This window comes from Cryptomeria japonica, chromosome 9 (assembly GCF_030272615.1).
Source record: "Cryptomeria japonica chromosome 9, Sugi_1.0, whole genome shotgun sequence".
In the NCBI taxonomy this organism is placed as follows: domain Eukaryota; kingdom Viridiplantae; phylum Streptophyta; class Pinopsida; order Cupressales; family Cupressaceae; genus Cryptomeria; species Cryptomeria japonica.
The window spans coordinates 715,311,982-715,329,755 of record NC_081413.1 but is presented as its reverse complement, the minus strand read 5'-3'; positions in this window follow the sequence as shown (position 1 = coordinate 715,329,755).

Here is a 17,774-nt window from a genome sequence, read left to right as displayed (position 1 = left end):
TGATTCAACTTCCTTCTACACCTGAAAGAGTTGAATCGAGACCCCTAGATAGGCAAGAAGTTGAGGAGAGCTCGTCTAGCTCTGAATCTTCAGAAGAGGAGGAAGAACCTCCAACTCAGCTTGTTCGAAGGTCTACAAGACATAGACAACCACCTGAAAGGTATTCACCTAATGATTGGAGATGTATTTTTGCTCTGAATACTAGTGTGGATGAACCGAAATCTGTAGAAGAGGCATTAGGTATGAATGATGCAGAATCCTGGAAGATTGCTATGGAGGAAGAAATGGCAGCTTTGAAAAAGAATGATACATGGGATCTTGTACCATTGCCTAAAGGATGAAAACTTGTTGGTTGTAAATGGGTGTTCAAGAAAAAGATTGGTTCAGATGGAAGCATTGAGAAGTATAAAGCAAGGTTGGTTGCAAAAGGCTACTCTCAGGTTGAGGGTGTTGATTACGGTGAGATATTTTCTTCTGTTGCAAAAATGACGTCCATTAGACTTTTTCTTTCTATTGCTACTGCTTATGATTTAGAGGTTGAGCAAATGGATGTGAAAACCACTTTCCTTCATGGTGATTTGGAAGAAGATATTTATATGACACAGCCGGAGCACTATGTGGTGAAAGGCAAAAGTAATTTGGTCTGTAAATTGAAAAAATCTTTGTATGGTCTCAAACAAAGTCCTAGGATGTGGTACCAAAAATTTGATACATATGTGTTGAGTTTGGGATTTGAACGTTCTAAATCAGATCACTGTGTTTATTATAAATATGATGGTGATCATTTCTTATTCATTGCATTGTATGTTGATGATATGTTATTCATTGGTAAAGGGAAAGGTATGATTTCAGAATTGAAGTCTCAGCTCGCTGCTAAATTTGAAATGAAAGATCTTGGTGCAGCAAAGCACATTCTTGGGATGGAAATTAGAAGAGATAGGATGAACAGAAAGCTATGGCTAGGCTAGAGTAAGTATGTGAATTCAGTGCTACAGAGGTTCAACATGCAGAATTGTAGACCATTGAGTGTTCCTTTTACAGTTGGAACGAAACTATCTATTTCAGATTGTCCTACATCCCCATTGGAGATAGAAGACATGAGCAGAGTGCCTTACCAGAGTGCGGTTGGAAGCTTGATGTATGCTATGGTCTGTACTAGACTAGACATTGCCCAAGCAGTGGGAGTACTTTCTAGATATATGTCTAATCCTGGTAGAGTTCATTGGGATGCAGTCAAAAGGGTCTTCAGATATTTGAAGGGTACTTCAAAGTATTCTTTGTGTTATCATGGTAATTCAGTTGGAGACATGACTTCCCTTGATATCCATGGTTATGTGGATTCATATTGGGCAGGTGATATTGATAGCAGAAGATCCACCAGTGCTTATGTGTTTACTTTGTTTGGTGGTGCAATTAGTTGGATGAGTAAGCGATAGGCTGTGGTTGCTTTATCCACTACTGAAGCAGAGTATATGGCAGCTACTCATGCTTGTAAAGAGGCCATTTGGCTTAAGAGACTGTGTTCGGATATTGGAATAAAACAAGGTACAGTGACAGTTTACTGTGACAGTCAGAGTGCAATTAGCCTAGCTAAGAACCCGACATTTCATGCCCGGACCAAACATATTGATGTTCAGTATCATTTTGTTAGAGATATGGTCGAAGATGGTAGGGTGAAGCTGGTTAAGGTGGAAACTTTGATGAATGTTGCAGATGCTTTAACTAAGGCTGTGAGCACAGAGAAGTTCAGATGGTGTTCAGAGTCTATGGGCCTTATGGCCCCTAGCAATTGATTCATTGTGTTGACATTCCCTTTCGCTCCTGCAAGGTGTTCGACAAGTGGGAGATTTGTTGGGAAAAATGGTGTCTCAACCTTGCATTTATGTGAGGTTACTATTTATAGTAAGTTTTCATTTGAGCACGAAATGGTGCGAAACTCTCCCTGAAGCTTCTGGTTGGCTAGATAAGCATTCCGGTAAAGTTGCGTCACAAGGTCACAGCTAGTTTTGAAGATATTAAATTTTTCGTCTTGGAGGGGTGCGATAAAATGTTTAAACTTAATTTTGGGGGCTTTAGAGGCTTTGAAATGCCTTGAAAAGTGTTCGTAACCGGTGCAGCGGGTTACGAGGTGATAGAGCACTTCGCGAGCTTTCCGGCGCTTCAAAGGATTCGTCAATCGGACACCCGGTTCTCAAGTTATGGCCTTCGGAAGTTTGTACTCCTGAAATAGGAAAAATAATTTGTATCGGATACATAAATGAGCTGTAAAAGGGAGCGACACGTGTTGATGTGTGCTTTAACATGTCATAGAAGGGAGATAAGGTCGACTACACCTTATTGGGTGGTTTTAGCCCATGGTTTTGTAATACCGTTTGACGGTTTCTTGTATTGTATCTCCTATTTATGAGGTGTGTGAGATAGAGGTTGTGTGTAAGAGTCTTATGGCTATTGAGTTGCCTCTAAATCTCTGATTAGTGGTACTCCTGCGAAGAGCTTGCTCTGCAAGTATGTTGTAATCTGTTTTTGATTGCTGAATAAAATATTGAGCTGCTTTTGGAGGGTGGGGTTTTTCTCCCGAAAGGGTTTTCCCCACGTAAATCATTGTGTTGTGGTATGATTGCTATTATATCTATTTCTATTTTCTGTAATTGTTGTAATGATCTGAAAAAGTTTTGCATTACCCTCCTCTCAAGGTTAGTGTAGGAAATTGTTTCCGCTACTTAACTTCCTTACAATATGGTGTATACTTTTAAACTATCTATTGCTCATATTGTATATACCCAATTATTGATACCAATAATGTCGATATTCTGTATTTTGATTGAGTGAATTTGCTTTGAGTCCTTCATGCATGAAGAGATTGGAGTGAAGTTATTATTTCATAAACTCGTGCTTATGGAGTGAAGTTCATCATTTCAAGAACCAATTAAGACATTTCATGCTTAAGTTCATCATTTCATGCTTATGGAGTGAAGTTCATCATTTCATCACCTATAAAAGAAGAGTTGAAGCACTTATGGACAATCTGTTTGAACCTATGGGGTCATCTTGTCACTACCTACAAAATCCTATCTCGGTTTTGGGCAACTCGATTCCATTTTCTTGTGGTGAGATTTTTTCTGGCGCATCAAAAACCGTCAAAAGTTGTCAGTGAGAGGTGGAAAAATAGTGCATCTTTCATTCTACTTGTTGTGGGAATGAATAGTCAATGTGATCACATCTGGGTGGCCGGGTTTACGCTAGGTGTGCCCTTGTCTCACTCCCCAAGGTGTCTGATCATTACGAGCCACCTCGTAGCGACATTTTCCCTTGAGTGCTCAAAGCAGAAAAACAGTCAAACTTTGACGTAGTGTAACTCAGAGACCATGGTACTTATGGAAAATCTATTTGAACCTATGGGGTTGTGTTATTGCTGCCTACAAAATCCTATCTCGGATTCGGGCAACTCGATTCCATTTTCTTATGGTGAGATTTTTTCTGTCGCATCAAAAACCATCAAAAACTGTAAGTGAGAGGTGGCAAAATAGTGCATCTTTCATTTTGCTTGTCGTGGGAATGAACCATCAGCGCGGGTACATTTTAGTGGCCAGGTTTATGCTAGGTGTGCTCTTGTCTCACTCCCCAAGGTGTCCGATTGTTACGAGCCACCTCGTAGCGATGTTTTCCCTTGAGCGCTTAAAGCGGAAAAAATGGTCAAACTTTGACGTAGTGTAACTCAGAGACCGTGGAACTTATGGACAATCTATTTGAACCTATGGGTTCATGTTATCGCTGCCTAAAAAATCCTATCTCAGATTCAGGCAACTTGGTTTCGTCTTCTTGTGGTGAGATTTTTTCTGTCGCATCAAAAACCGTCAAAAACTATCAGTGAGAGGTGGCAAAATAGTGCATCTTTCGTTCTGCTTGTCGTGGGAATGAACCGTTAGTGTGAGCGCATCTAAGTGGCTAGTTTTATGCTAGGTGTGCCCTTGTCTCACTCCCCAAGGCGTCTGATCATTACCAGCCACCTCGTAGCGACGTTTTCCCTCGAGCGCTCAAAGCAGAAAAAATGGTCAAACTTTGACGTATCCTAACTCAGAGACCGTGGCAGTTATGGATGATACATTTGAACCTATGGGGTCATGCTATTGCTTCCTACAAAATTCTATCTCAGATTCGGGCAACCTAATTCCATTTTCTTATGGTGATATTTCTTTTGTTGCATCAAAAACCGTCAAAAACTGTAAGTGAGAGGTGGCAAAATAGTTCATCTTTCATTTTGCTTGTCGTGGGAATGAACCGTCAGTGTGAGCGCATTCGGGTAGCCGGGTTTATGTTAGGTGTGCCCTTGTCTTTCTCCTGAAGGCGTCTGATTGTTACGAGCCACCTCGTAGCGATGTTTTCCCTTGAGCGCTCAAAGCGGAAAAATAGTCAAACATTAATGTAGCGTAACTCGGAGACCGTGGCACTTATGGATGATTCGTTTGAACCTATGGGGTCAAGTTATTGCTACCTACAAAATCCTATCTCAGATTCGGGAAAATTGATTCCATTTTCTTATGGTGAGATTTTTTTCTATTGCATCAAAAACTGTCAGTGAGAGGTGGCAAAATAGTGCATCTTTCATTCTACTTGTCATGGGAACGAACCGTCAACATGAGCACATTCGGTTGGTTGGGTTTACGCTAGGTGTGCCCTTTTCTTTCTCCCCAAGACGTGCAATCATTACGAGCCACCTCATAGCGACATTTTCCCTTGAGCGCTCAAAGCGAAAAAAAGGGTCAAACTTTGACGTAGCATAACTCGGAGACCGTGGCACTTATGCACAATCCGTTTGAACCTATGGGGTCGTGTTTTCTCTACCTACCAAAATCCTATCTCGGATTTGAACTATTCCTACTAGCCCTTCAAATCGGGTAATTCAATAATAACTCAAAACTTTCCCAAAACACTTGGAAAAAAAAATTGCATATTCATATTCAAAATTTGCAAATCAGCCCCATGGACACTTTCATATATAAAATTTGACATCTTATATAAACTATCAAGCTCATTACTATTTATATTTACAAAATTTTGCATCTAAATATGCAAATTACAACTCTTTGTTTTTTAATACAAAACTTAGCATCTAGATAGGCACATTACAACTCATTGTTGTTTTTTTATATAAAATTTAGCATCTAGATATGCACATTACAACTCATTGATGTTTTTATATACAAAATTTGGCATCTACATATGCACATTATAGCTCATATGCATATTACAACTCATATGCATGTAGAGCACATCCAAAAAACCGAAGTTACAACGTTTCGCAAAAGATATATACAAAATTGTCAAAATTATTCTACCATATTGTAGAATTATTCTTCTAGATGGCCCAAAATCAATCAAGTGAACCTTCTGGATCAACTCTAACCCTTAGTGTCTCAAGTATTGCCTCATGGTCTGATTCACGAACTTTCAACAAATCCTTGTTAAGAGGTCTACCACAATATTTAATCAAATGAATATTTGTTGCAACAAGAAGGTTTGAGTAATGAAGAATATGTCTATGTGTCTCAAAGTCCTCAAACAACCAGGCATTAGAATTTTTGATAGGGTACCTGCATTTTATAGAAGAATAATGCCAAAATCAATACAATGACTGCTAAATAAATGAGTTTAAGAGGTCTCAATACAACTCGACACAACAACGTGGTACCTTCTAAGCCATGTCCCTGTCACAACAACAGATCCTATTGGGTACTCAATACCCTCTCCATCCACCACTGTAGAAGTCAATTTCTTTTTGGCCTCAATACAATGACACAAAAAGTAATTTGTTCCTTCTTCGTTGTTCTCATCCGCAATAACTGCATATACATGACCTGCATTTAATAGAAGGATATAAGTTAATACCAAAATCAACATAAGTTAATACTAATAAATTAAGCTCAAAATTGTAGCACATTGCAACCCTTTACTTGGTTCAACTATGTCTGATACATGGTCAAAATCCACTGATGCTTCAATCCGGTTCATTTGTAGTGCTCTAGGAAGTTGATGTGTATCCAGGGATTGCAAAGGTCTACAAGACCATTGGTCAACCCACTCTTTTGATTCACATTCATCCCAAAAAAAATGCATACACAAAGAGCAAAAGCATGCAATATGTCTAGTATAAATAACTAGTGATGTTGCATTTGAACTTCTAAATGAATGCTTGTCACTTGATCCAATAAGTGTACAACAATCTAGATAGTTTTCAATGTTAGATTCACTTATTAAAAAAATATATCTAGAAACCATAGACTTATCTGCATTACCTAGTCCCATCGTAGAGCTACACCATTGCACAATTGTTTTTGCATCTATTAACATTGCACCACCTTCGTACTTCAATTCCTCTCTAGTAAGAGCTCTTTTCACACATGCTCCCGCACCATCATTCTCTCCCTTTCCATGCCCTGCCTCAATGAAATTCCAAAAATGTTGCACACCACTTGTCATATGCATCCTAGTCAACCAGTAGAACATCCTTGCATTCTTGAATTGTGCGATGCAATTGTCCAACCATATTAAGTGTTGGTTGTATCTTATATCTCTTTCCCTTAAACTATCATAGAAGACTATAAAGCATCCTTGCACAAACTCTGAGGAATGTGTACGATCATCGCTGATATAGAAGTGATATTCTCTTATAACCTTTCTATCCTCCTCGGTGCTATCATGTGCATGCATGAATGTTATGTGTACAAAAATTGTAACTTGTGTAGAGTGGTAATACATAGATTGTACTTCATTTTGCAGCTTTAGTGTATAATTCTCAGCAAAATCAATGACAGAGACAATAGTGCTAAGGGGGAAAGTGTCCTTACACAACTTGAATTTCTCATCTAACCATCTAGCTCTATGTGTGTGACCTATGTACTCATATACTAGTTTCTCTTGAAAATGATAGTTCTGATACTTAATGTAAGTACAGATCCAATAGCTAATAAGACGAGAGGGGGGGTGAATCATACAAACTTAATCTTCCATAAAAACAATAGATTCAACCTTGGTAACATATACTTCAGTAATATAACCAAAACTGCTAAACATGCAAACTCAAAAGCATATAAACATCATAACACTCATAACACCAAATTTAACATGGAAACCCCAATAGAGAAAAACCACTGTGGGATTTCAGACCCACTAAGAAATATACTCTTCTAGAGTATGCTCGGTTAAAAGCAAATCTTGTTAAAGATTACAAACACATTGCTAGATGTGACCCAGTTAAGGGATTTCCCTCAGATTTGTTAGGATCTTCACCTTGTTAGAAGTGATCTTGTTAAAGGATTTCAAACACTCAATCAAAATGTCACCTTGCTAGAGGGTTTTACAAATAAGACTGTTAAGTCCACTCGGTTAAGAGATTTTATGTCACTTTACAAAATAACAGTAATAAAAATCTATCGGCAACTTCACATCTAAAATGCTAAAGCAGATTCTTATTTGCTCAATACAATAGGACTTATCTTGTCCATCTTCTAGGCTCTATACTCTGTTATTCAAAATAGGTCTTCAAGCTTCTGTGCTCGGTAATCACTATGTAGCATCCCTGTGCATATATGTGCCTGCATACATTGTTTATCAACAGTTCCTTATTTATAAACAATTTGCTAACTGCTTAATCTCCTTGATCACATTTCCCATGATCAATCATAGTCATCAGATCTTCAAACTTTGACCAGGTTCAATGTATCCTTCGATCTGAAAATGTTTTACCCCACCTTGGAACTTGCATACATTTCTTGGAACTTGTGCTAGGGTATTGCGGTTCAATCTAAGCAGTAGATCTTCTTGCCAATTTTCCTTTGCCATATATACTTTAACAAACTTCATGCATGACATACCAATCATTCAATCATAGCCAGCTCATCAGCTTCCTTCATTAAATAATGCTTTTATTCATTCAATACATTTTGTTACTACTCGGTTGCAACTCGGTAAATACTAAACTTCACTCAGTAGACATTCTGCCTTCATTAACTGATAGTGATAACCTTAGGGTTTACCGACAAGGTTCCTTAGGGTTTACCGACTAGGTTCTTTGCTCGGTAACATAGTATAGTAGTAACCTTACAATCAATAACATATGTAGGATATCAAAACAATCTAAACATCATGATCTCATCATTGTCTAACTCGGTAATAGTTGCCCATTGAATAACTTATTTCTCCCCTTATTCGTCACATTCTTTCTGTGTCTTTTATCGACATCTTTATACTCATCAAATCATATTTCTTAAGATATGGCAACATCATACTGAATTAGAAAATCAATTTCTTGACATCAATGACAAAATAATAATATTAAGACAGTAAACATCCTTAATCAGTTATATCCATAATCATCAACAACCTTCTCAATATCCTTATTGAAATGCCAACAATCTCTCCTTGTCTGTTATAATGCCAACAATCTCCCCCTTTGGCATTGATGGCAAAACCAATTGATTTGACCTAATTGATTCGGATTGCTGTGAGATTTTGAAATGCTGAAATGTTCTCCTCCTGTCATCAGTCTTCTCCCCCATACATTAGTATCCATTCCTTTTCTCTAGTCTTCTCCCCCTTTGACAACAATGCCAAAAAGCAAAGAACTAAAACATAATTTCTTCCTGTATGAAGTGATTTCCTGCTGTTATGTCAACTTAATCTCGGTCAAAGCATTTTGTCTTCAATTCTTGTCCCCTGTATTGTTTCATGTACTGTTTCCTGTACACCTTTAAAAAGCATCCTAAAGTGTGTAAATCAGCATCAACTCCTAAAAGATATTTTGTAGAGCCATTGAATTGATGCTTTCACCGAACTCAGTCAGTGAATGAAAGATAGGGGTAGGACCCCTAACTTACTTCTGAGATACTCAAAAGTGTCTCTTGGTAGTGGCTTGGTGAAGATATATGCTATTTGTTCCTTTGTGCTAACATACTCCAACACCACTTTCTTCTCTTGAGCTTCTTCTCTAAGATAATGATATTTGATAGAGATGTGCTTTGTCTTAGAGTGCATAATAGGATTCTTTGAAATGTTAATGGCACTAGTATTGTCATAGAATATAGTTACTGGCTCGATAACTTTCTCATTTATACCTTCCAATAGTTGTTTGATCCATGCTATGTTGGTACAATTCAATGCTGCAGCAACGTATTCAACTTCTGTTGTTGACTATGAAACACATCCTTGTTTCTTGCTAAGCAAACTCACTAGTCTTTCTCCTAAAAAGAAAGCTCCTCCACTTGTGTTTTTCCTGTCATCAATGTTGCCTGCCCATTCAGCATCAGTATAAACTTTTAAATCAAAATCATTTCTTTTCTGATATACTAAGCCATTATCTTCAGTGCCTTTCAAGTATCTGAAAATTCTCTTGATTGTTGTCATGTGTGTTTCCTTAGGATCTGCAGAGAATCTTGCAACTATACCTACTGCATGTGCTATATCTAGCCTGCTATGAACAACATATTGTAGCTTTCCAATCATGGATAGGTAAAGTGTCTCATCAATAGATGCAGATTCATCATTCTTTGATAGTTTACAGTTGGTAGTCATAGGAGTACTTACTGGTTTTGAATCCTCCATTCCAAATTTCTTCAAGATTTCCTTTATGTACTTGGATTGAGTAATGAAAATCTCATTTTTCATTTGCAGTATTTGTAAACCTATAAAATACTTTATCTCATCGATTAATGACATCTCAAATTCTTTGCTCATTTCATTTCCAAAGTTTTTGCATAAAGAGTCATTTCCACAAAAGATAATATCATCAACAAATATGGCTAAGATCAGTATTCCATTTTCATCATTCTTCATGTACATATTGTTGTTTTCACTTGTTCTTATAAAACCAATCTTGATTAAATAAGAGTGCAATCTCTCATACCATGCTCTAGGTGCTTGTTTCAAACCATATAAAGCTTTGTTCAATTTACATACCTGATCTTTATTATTGTCTTCAACAAATCCTTCAGGTTGTTCAATAAAAACTTCTTCTTCTAATATACCATTCAGAAATGTAGATTTGACATCCATTTGATATACCTTGAAATTCTTGTAAGCAGCATATGCCAACAATGTTCTTACTCCTTCAAGTCTTGCCACAGGTGCAAAAGTCTCACCATAATCAATTCCTTCTTCGTGGGCATAACCTTTGCAAACTAGTCTTGCTTTATTTCAAATGACCTCACCTTTTTCATTCAGCTTGTTTATGAAAATCCACTTTGTACTGATTACATTTTTGTCCTTCGGTCTTGGGACCAGTGTCCATGTGTCATTCTTCCTAATTTAATCAATCTCTTCTGTCATAGCATTTATCCAATCTTCACTGTTAAATGCCTCTTTCACTATTCTTGGTTCAAATTCAAATATCAGACATGTGTTCTGTCTCAGTTTGTTCCTTGTCATCACTAGATCATCCTTATCTCCTATAATCTGACTTGATGCATGATGTCTTCTGACATGATTGGCTAATACGGGCTCGGTAGGCTCTGAATGATCTTCTTCATCACTCGGTAACTGGATATTCTCTTCAAGTCCTTCTGCAGTTTTCTCGGTAGGACTTGTCGGTTGAACATAGACAAATTCATCATAATAATCTGGTTCCTTGGAATTTCCTTCATCATTTCTTTCTGCAAATTCATCAATTTTCACATTTTCACTTTCTACTATTTTGTTAGATGATTTGATCAGACATTTAATTTCTAATCAAACTTGCCATTTCTATCATCCTTGTGTACATAGCATCTACTTCCAAAGATTTTAAAATAACTTACATTAGGTTTCTTGTCATACCAGATTTCATATGGTGTCTTCAAACTTCCTTTCTTCAGTTGTACTCGGTTCAGGGTGTAAACTGTTGTGCTTATTGCTTCTCTCCAAAATGTTTGTGGCACTTTATTTTCAATCATCGGGGTTCTGGCACAATCCACAATAGATCTGTTTCTTCTCTCAGCTATTCCATTTTGTTGTGGAGTTCTCGGTGCAGAGACTTGTCTTTTAATACTATGATAATTGCAAAATAAGTTGAACTCATCAGATGTGAATTCTCCTCCTCTATCTGATCTAAGACATTTCAGTTGTCTTCCTGTTTCATTTTCAACTCTTGCCTTGTACCATTTAAACATTTGAAAAGCTTTTGATTTTTCTTTTAAAAACATTACTGACATCATCCTTGAGTAATCATCCACATATAATATGAAATATTTATCACCATAATAATTATGAACTTTCATAGGACCACAAAGATCAGTGTGCACATGATCTAAAATTCCCTTAGAAGTGTAGGACTTACTTGTAAAGCTTGATCTTGTCATTTTACCCATCTGGCATCCTCGACACATAGCATTCTCAGGCTTTTCCAAACTCAGTAGACCTCTTACTCGGTGCTTCTTGCTTATTTTGATTAGATTATCAAAATTTACATGACAAAACCTTTTATGCCATAACCAGGTATCATCTATCTTTGCATATAGACACTTGTTCTGAGTTGAGTCAAGATGAAATGTATTACCTTTTGTTTGTGTCTCGGTAGTAGCTAACTTTCCATGCTTGTCATGAACTTTGACAATTCCTTTCTGAAATTCTATTCGGTATCCTGTATTGTTTAGCTGTGCTACACTCAACAAATTGTAGTTCAAACCTTCAAACCAATAAACATCATTGCATCTTGCATTGTCAAGAAGTGTTATAGATCCTTTACCTTTTACCGGACATGGTGCATCATTACCAAATCTTACATAGCCTTCATCATAGTCTTCTAACATAACAAACTTGTGTTTATTACCTGTCATGTGATGTGAGCATCCACTATCTATGATCCAAGAATCATTAGTATTTGTGTGAGATATTCGGGATTTTTCTTCATACCTTTCTTCATCTGATCCATCTTTGATAGCCACATAAACTACTTCCTCTGTACCAATTTCATCTGATTTATCATCATTGGATTCCTCATTGGCTATTAAGCATGACTTTCTATCTCTTCTTCTGAAGTCTCGGTGTCCTCTGTAATGATTATATTTCTGTCTGTCATCTCGGTAATCTCTCTTTTTAGTAGAATCTTTGTCAGGACAGTTAGAAGCCATATGTCCTATCTTATCACAATTGAAACATTTCAAAGGTAGTTTTCCTTTATACTTACCTTTGCCTCTCGGTAACCTTTTGGCTAATAGTGCTTCAAACTCTTCTTGCTTTCTGATTTCCTCATACAGTTTGTGTACTTCTTCCATGTTCTTGTGAAATCTTTCACTTGCTCCACTGTGATCCCCTTTAGTGTACTTACTCATTATATCATTGTAATCATCAGATTCACCAATATGAAAAAGAACTAAATGCATATTCAACTTTATTTACCGATGACCCATTGTTATCAAAGTTACTTAACTCAAATGCATGTAGCTTACCAATAGTAGCATCTAAAGAAACTGCCATATTGGGTACAGACCTTAATTCATTGATTGCAGATACTCGGATTGCATAAGCCGGTAGAAGGGTTCTTAATAACTTAATTGTTATATCCTTTTCTTCAATAGTTCCACCTGCTCCTTTCATTTGATTGACAATCTCCTTTAGTCTTGTATTGTACTGGGTTATGTTCTCACCTTCATTCATCCTCATAGATTCAAGTTGTCCTCTTACACTATCCACTTTTTCTCTTTGAACATTTTCATCTCCACCATACACAGATATGAGCTTGTCCCACATTGCCTTTGCATCATTGCAGCCTTCTAGATCATTAAACTCTGAATCAGTCAATGCAGATGTTATTTCAATCATTGCTTGAATATGTTCTTGCTTTGCTTTTATCTCTTCCATTGTCAATGGATAGGTGCTCGGTGTAACAAAATCATTCTCCAGATAATATACAGCATATTCTCCAACTCCTGATAGGTGCAGCTTCATCCTTTTCTGCCATGTAGAGAAACTTGACTTGTTCAGCTTCGGTGCATCCCTCTTATACATCTTTGGATCTTTGCCTCAAGTACCTTTAAACTTTTTCTTCTGGAGTCCAATGCTCTAATACTAATTGATAGTTCTGATACTTAATGTAAGTACAAATCCAATAGCTAATAAGATTAGAGGGGGGGGTGAATCATACAAACTTAATCTTCCATAAAAACAACAGATTCAACCTCGGTAACATATACTTCAGTAATATAACCAAAACTGCTAAACATGCAAACTCAAAAGTATATAAACATCATAACACTCATAACACCAGATTTAACATGGAAACCCAAATAGGGAAAAACCACTATGGGATTTCAGACCCACTAAGAAATATACTCTTCTAGAGTATGCTCAGTTAAAAGCAAATCCTGTTAAAGATTACAAACACATTGCTAGATGTGGCCCAGTTAAGGGATTTCCCTCAGATCTGTTAGGATCTTCACCTTGTTAGAAGTGACCTTGTTAAAGAATTTCAAACACTCAATCAAAATGTCACCTTGCTAGAGGGTTTTACAAATAAGACTGTTAAGTCCACTTAGTTAAGGGATTTTCTGTCACTTTACAAATCAACAGTAATAAAAATCTATCTGCAACTTCACATCTAAAATGCTAAAGCAGATTCTTATTTGCTCAATACAATAGGACTTATCTTGTCCATCTACTGGGCTCTATACTTTGTTATTCAAAATAGGTCTTCAAGCTTCTGTGCTCGGTAATCACTATGTAGCATCCCTGTGCATACACTTGCCCGCATACATTGTTTATCAACAGTTCCTTATTTATAAACAATTTGCTAACCGCTTAATCTCCTTGATCACATTTCCCATGATCAATCATAGCCATCAGATCTTCAAACTTTGACCAGGTTCAACATATCCTTCGATCTGAAAATGTTTTACCCTACCTTGGAACTTGTGCTAGGGTATTGTAGTTCAATCTAAGTTGTAAATCTTCTTGCTGATTTTCCTTTGCCATAGATTCTTTAACAAACTTCATGCATGACATACCAATCATTCAATCATAGCCAGCCTTCATGCATGACATACCAATCATTCAATCATAGCCAGCTCATCAGCTTCCTTCATTAAATAATGCTTTTAGTCATTCAATGCATTCTGTTACTACTCGGTTGCAACTCGATAAATACTAAACTTCACTCGGTAGACATTCTGCCTTCATTAACCGATAGCGATAACCTTAGGGTTTACCGACTAGGTTCTTTGCTTGGTAACATAGTATAGTATTAACCTTACAATCAATAACATACGTAGGGTATCAAAACAATCTAAACATCATGATCTCATCATTGTCTAACTCGGTAATAGTTGCCCATTGAATAACTTATTTCTCCCCTTATTCATCACATTCTTTCTGTGTCTTTTACCGACATCTTTATACTCATCAAATCATACTTCTTAAGATATGGCAACATCATACTGAATTAGAAAATCAATTTCTTGACATCAATGACAAAATAATAATATTAAGACAGTAAACATCCTTAATCAGTTATATCCATAATCATCAACAACCTTCTCAATATCCTTATTGAAATGCCAACAATCTCTCCTTGTCTGTTATAATGCCAACAGAAACATCTTCATAAAATCAGCTACGCATATATCCCTTTTCACTAACTCACACCTCTTTAATTATTTTCCATCTTTAACACCATATGTTACTGACTTATGTTTTCCAATAGAAACTAGTTCCTTACCAATTTCATGTGTGCTATCTAGATGTAGGCATCTATGCAACTGTTGCAAACCACCACATGTAGGACAAAAACCTCTCAAACACATTATCTTATAATAAATGCACCCGTCATCTCGTCTACATAGTACACTTGAAATAAATTCTCTCGGTGACTTAGGAGGTGCTTGTAGACCACATTCCTGCAAAACATCGTTAGTGTGCAAAGTACGATTGATATAGCGATAAATATCATAATGCATGGAAAATTCAACATAGACCCTACAACAACATGTAGTACATGCATGATTAATCTTAACATAAATTGGTTTTGTCATCTCAAAAAATCTTTGACTAATTTTAATCTAAGGAAAGCTTTGAAGAAACCTTTCATAAAATTGTGTTTGAGTTGTATCTAAATAGTGTTTTGGATGTGGATCACGATTACTAATTCCAATTTGCCTTCTAACAACATCTCTTTGGTTGGGTGAAACCCTTGTGTTGTCATGCCAAAATCTCTCAACTAACGTTCTTAGTGAATCAACAACAACCTTTTCCTTGCGTGAGAGTCTACCGGAGAATGCCCAAAGAGAATTATTGTTAGGATCCTCAATTTTCTCTCACCTCTCTAAGGCATAGTGTAATGTGGTTATACTTATCCTTAATGACTTCCTTGTTTTGCTTATTAAACGAGATTTTTTCATTTCCTTTCCCATTATGGTTGATGTGAGGACACGACGAGTAACATTAGCATCTTTAGTGCGTGATTTTGAACCAATGGCTTGGTATGCATCAAAAATATTTCTCACAATGGTTCTTTCACTATTATTTTCGGATGTTCTTAACCCCAAAATTTTTATTGTCTCTCTAAATTTCAGATTTTTAATCATTTCAACAACTAATTGGCATCTTCCACTTTGATTTAAGTTTTCAAAATAGTTATTCCAAATTCTTCTAACTGTTCTTCTACAAGTTCTTTAGGAAATTTTATCATGCATTGGCTTCACAATATTTTCATCAATATCTATTAGGAACTTTGGTTTTCTATGAATTATTCTAAGAGGTGTTAAGATTGGTGCATGCTCTTCGTTTTCATTAGGTGCATTATTTGCATTGATCACATCAAATTCAAATGGTAAATCTTCTTCAATTTCATTAACATGTGCATTCACCGAATCATTTTCAAATGGTCTATGTTCATTGCATTCATTAGGTGCATTCATCATATGTATTTGAATTGGTGTATGTTGATCATTTTGATTTGGTGCATTAATCATATCAATTTCAATTGTTGAATGTTCATCACTTTCATTTGGTGCATTAGATGACGTACCTTCATGTAATCTCTTCATACACTCCCTTTGTCTTTCCTTTGTTGCCTTTCTTTGTTCATTTGTTCCTCTCTTATTCTTTCTCATTGTCCTACACATACCATCATGATGACAATCCACAATCAAATAGCAAAAAAACAACAAATGATCATCATTTTGTTATAATCTAAAGTAACAATAATAAAATAACTTTTAGAAAAACCAAAATACAAGACAAATAAATCATAATCAAAGCAAAAAAAACAATAAATGATCATGATTTTGTTATTATCTAAAGTAACAATTATAAAATAACTTAAAAATCAATCATTCCAAAGCAAAAGTGACAAAAGAATATGAAAACTTGACTGTTACTGTCCCAAAAAATCATGTACAAAAGCAGCAGGGCCTTCAAACAACTTGCAATGTTGTTTTTTAGGCCGTTGGGACTAAATATATAAATATTTTCCCATAACTCATACGGGTTATGGAAACCTTATATGTCAACGTTCACAATTTCTCATAACCCGTACAGGTTATGTAAAACTGGAAGTTTTGGTCTTAGTTCTACCTATATGGGCTATGTAGAACTAGGAAAAGGAGAGTGGGAGAGGGAGAGAGGGAGGGAGAGGGAGATAGGGAGAGGGAGAGAGAGGGAGGGAGGTAGAGGGAGAGAGAGGGAGGGAGAGGGAGGGAAAAGGAGAGGGGGAGAGGGAGAGAGGGAGAGAAGGAGAGGGAGAGAGGAAGATTGGGGAAAGGAGAGGGGGAGAGTGAGATTGGGAAAAGGAGAAGGGGAGGGAGAGAGGGAGAGAGGGAGAGGGAGAGAGGGAGAGAAGGAGAGGGGGAGGGAGAGAGGGAGATTGGGGAAAGGAGAGGGGGAGAGCGAGATTGGGAAAAGGAGAGGGGGAGGGAGAGAGGGAGAGGGAGAGAGGGAGAGAAGGAGAGGGGGAGGGAGAGAGGGAGATTTGGGAAAGGAGAGGGGGAGAGAGAGATTGGGAAAAGGAGAGGGGGAGGGAGAGAGGGAGAGATCAAGATTGGGAAAAGGAGAGGGGGAGGGAGAGGGAGAGAGAGTGAGATTCGGAAAAGGATAGATTGGGGAAAGGAGAGGGGGAGAGGGAGAGAGAGAGGGGGGAAAGGAGAGGGGGAGAGGGAGAGGGAGGGAGAGGGAGATTGGGGAAAGGAGAGGGGGAGAGGGAGAGAAAGAGAGATTGGGAAAAGGAGAGGGGGATAGGGAGATTGGGGAAAGGAGAGGGGGAGAGAGAGGGAGGGGGAGATTGGGAAAAGGAGAGGGGGAGAGGGAGGGAGAGGGAGATTGGGAAAAGGAGAGAGGGAGAGGGAGAGAGGGAGAGAGGGAGAGAAGGAGAGGGGGAGGGAGAGAGGGAGAGGGAGAGAGAGAGAGAGAGAGAGAGGGAAAAGGAGAGGGGGAGGGAGAGGGAGAGAGAGGGAGATTGGGAAAAGGAGAGATTGGGGAAAGGAGAGGGGGAGAGGGAGAGAAGGAGAGGGGGAGGGAGAGAGGGAGATTGGGGAAAGGAGAGGGGGAGAGGGAGAGAGGGAGAGAGGGAGAGAGGGAGAGGGAGAGAGCGAGATTGGGAAAAGGAGAGGGGGAGAGGGAGAGGGAGAGAGAGGGAGATTGGTGAAAGGAGAGATTAGGGAAAGGAGAGGGGGAGAGGGAGAGAAAGTGAGATTGGGAAAAGGAGAGGGGGAGATGAAGAGAGGGAGGGAGAGGGAGGGAAAAGGAGAGGGGGATAGGGAGATTGGGGAAAGGAGAGGGGGAGAGGGAGAGAGGGGGAGATTGGGAAAAGGAGAGGG